The 3549-nt window shown below is 36.2% G+C and overlaps 1 non-coding gene across 1 annotated transcript; it reads right to left on the bottom strand.

Annotated features, from left to right (window-relative positions):
* Window positions 1-1944: 1944 nt before the first annotated feature.
* TRNAR-CCG (transfer RNA arginine (anticodon CCG)) lies at window positions 1945-2017 on the bottom strand. Its single transcript has one exon. It is a non-coding gene; the product is annotated as a tRNA-Arg (tRNA).
* Between the last annotated feature and the right edge of the window lie 1532 nt (window positions 2018-3549).

The raw sequence follows: 3549 nt of genomic DNA, 5'->3' as shown, positions 1-3549 counted from the left end.
AATGGATTAAAGCTAACATGTAGGTCATGTTAGAAAATTGGCAAAGCATATGGTCTATCTATTTTTGTGAGAAAAGGGAAGCAAATGTGTTGGTTTCCTTTGCCTACAAAAATGAAAAACAAGCAAGGCATCAACTCATGAGCTTCACAATTTTTATTTGTTATCCTCGTTCTATAATTAAGTAATGGTAAAGTTATTGCCCTAGAGAGAGAGAGAGAGAGAGAGAGAGAGAGAGAGAGAGAGAGAGAGAGAGAGAGAGAGAGAGAGAGAGAGAGAGAGAGTGTGTGTGTGTGTGTGTGTGTGTGTGTGTGTGTGTGTGTGTGTGAGAGAGAGAGAGAGAGAGAGAGAGAGAGAGAGAGAGAGAGAGAGAGTGTGTGTGTGTGTGTGTGTGTGTGTGTGTGTTGTATTTGCCTTCAAATAGTCTTTTTGCCTCACATCATTTGATGTATTTGGGGCTAAGTTTTCTTTCTTAATATGAGTAGTCTTGGATATTGACTTTAGAGAGATTATTTCGAGAAATAAATAGCATGTGACACCCATCACTTCATGTGAAGTGTGAGGGATGTCCAAATGCAACTTGGGTGAACCTCTTTAGAGGTCCACCGTAAGTGTACTTTGCTCATTATAAAACAATTGGTCAAGGAAATTATGTAAATTAAAAGTTTATGCAACAAGGACCAATCTTTGATGGTAAATATGCAAGGAAGTAGCTTGGTGATTGACATTTCAATTGTAAGTTCATGTAACTGATTCAATTAAAACCTCGATTACGCAATACTCATTGGAAATTTGGGACACACGAGTAAGTTCTGAGCCATACTACCCTCTTCCACTGAAAAGATTTAAAAAGTAAATGTAATCGCTAATGGTTATCAGCCTAAGTTTGCCATTACCTTCAAAAAATATTTTCTAGATTAAAACATGTGTATAAATGTATTGTGTGTGTGTGTGTGTGTGTGTGTGATCCTTTACAGGTGCACCTAGATCTCTATGCACCTCTAGAGTATGAAGATTTGACTCACATAAAACCTACATTCAGTAACTAAGAATTTGTAGCATAGCTTCCATGATTGTTAACACCCTTGTTAATCAAAGTGTTCAATGATTTGCACACATCAATCAACCATGTCAAAAGGCAATTACTTTCTTTATTCAAAAAAAGTTTTCATGAATACCAACATTCCTTTGTTCAAAGAGCTCTAAGATTTGGAAAGTGACTCAATTTGGAAGGAGAAGTGAGTTACTATTTTTATTCAGAAGTAGTCACTCTTTTTATTCAGAAATAGACACTCTTTTTTATTCAAAGAGCTCCATGATTTTCACTTGTTAGAGGAGAATGGGCCAAAAGTCTAACGCACTAGAAGAGGCTTAAGCTTTTGTATTTGTCCAATCTTCCTTGAAGAGACTAGGTAGGGTAAAGGGGCCAATAAAGTGGCGCCCTTCAAAAGGAAAACACACCCACCCCAATTGGGTGACAATTTTTCAACAAAGATGTGGCTTTTTTAGTCACTTGATAATATAATATGAATTTTTTAAAATTACAAATGAGCTTAACTTAAGTCAAACAATTGAGCCATGAAATTTTATTATATTTTAGATTTTGTAAAACCCTAAAGCAATGCATCCTCGAGTGTCACTCTATTGGCCTCTCACTGCCCCTCTTTTATGAACCTTTTGTTTGTAACTAATGCTACTTGATAAAAATATTAAAATAACTCAATATAAATAGTTTGACTATTAAAAAATATTTATGCAACTCATTTGAAAAAAAAGATTTATAATGGAGGATTGTCATATGAGGATCTATTGGCCCCTTTACCCTATGCTTTATCCAATCTCCCTAGGAAGCGGATTATGAACCCTACATACGAAGTCAATAAGAATTTGTCAAAACGAAATCACCATAAGATGGCCACAGCGCAAAAACTTACAGTCAGGCAAAGGCGATCACGGTGGGACTCGAACCCACAATCTCCCGCTCCGGAGGCGAGCGCCTTATCCATTAGGCCACGCGACCACTGCGTTACTCACATCCAACCTTTTTTTTTTAACATTTATAAATTATAGGCACGTGTTCACCTAGCAGAGCTCAATTACTTCTTCACGGTATTCTCTCCCTCTCTCATGTTAGATTCCATATGTCGTCAGGATCCCCTCTAACGTACTCATACATAAAGGACTAATATATTGATATATAGTGTATCAATAATTTAGTAACACATATGATATACATACACCACTTACACATGTGCATGGGTGCATACACAATCTCACTATTGGAGTAAATTTTTATTGGACTAACTGCAGATAACATGACATAATGGAGTAAATTCAAAAGCGCCTTAGGATATGTATTAGAGCTTAATTTTGTACAATAAAAACGTAATACCGGCTAGGAAACTCTTTGTGTTTGCATGTTCCTAGATTCATTTTTAAACCTCTATCCCAAAGTTCAAGCTAGTCTCTTATGCATCAAAATTGGCTACAAACTCAAAGTTCTGGTTTAATTTCAATGCTCTATTCATTGTCAAATATCCTCGCTAAACTTACTCAACTACACATTTTTCCCAATGTCACATGCAAACAAGACTACGATCGTGTCTTGAAGTTTACAAATAATAAATGCATGATAGTTATTTCCTCGAGGATGAGGTAATGAGTTCTTTTGTTATGCTAGAGTGGTCTTAGCATAAGCTAGAAGGTTGTATGCAAATCTCTTGGGTTGATCTAGCCTAGATCTACCTCAAACTTTACCAGCTCTTCAATTTGTAGTGTAGCCCTCAACAAGGGTCTCTTGCTATGGAATTTCAAGGTGAGATGTTGTCATTCAAGAGATAATCATAATGTTACATATTTCTAATGATTGGAACAATTTAACAAAAGATGGGTCTTAGTGATGTAAAAGCCATCATGATCCTTATCTATGATAGGTTGCAAGATTTAGAATCAACATTTTTAGAGTGTGTTTTAAGTTTGAATGGCGTGCACTAACTATCAAATGATTTTGTATGATTGAATTTTTACGTACACAAAGCTATTCTAATCTCTTGAAAGTGGTGCACTGACTAGCAAATTATTTTGTATGATTGAGGTTTCATGTACACCAAGCTATTATAATCTCTTGATCTTCATTGTATCATACCTCTCATATTTTCTCATTACAGAACTTGATGTCTAATGTGTTAGACATTGGTCTTCAAAAAACTTTGTTATCATTCCCTATGTTGCATGTATATTTTGGTGGTCTTGTACTAGAGGAGCTCAATGATCAAGAAAATGTAAAATCAAAGCGTATGATACCTGTACTTTGGCAATAACGATCACATAAAATTTAGTCACGTGTGTGTGTGTGTGTGTGTGTGTGTTGGGGGGGGGGGGGGGGGGGGGGGGTGTGAGAGGCGCAGTGGCACATGCTAAATATATATTGATTTTGCATTTTGCAAACATAAAATTGCTCTAGTTTGGTGATAACATTGTGGGATGAGACAATCAAGGTTAGGAGTTCAAGGTTTTTTTTTTCTCTAATGCGAGCTTTATATTATGATGAGA

This window comes from Lygodium microphyllum, chromosome 7 (assembly GCF_053477565.2).
Source record: "Lygodium microphyllum isolate KBCC chromosome 7, Lygodium_microphyllum_v1.1.10, whole genome shotgun sequence".
Lineage (NCBI taxonomy): Eukaryota > Viridiplantae > Streptophyta > Polypodiopsida > Schizaeales > Lygodiaceae > Lygodium > Lygodium microphyllum.
Note: the sequence above shows the minus strand (reverse complement) of the source record. Positions and strands in the feature narration are given on the sequence as shown.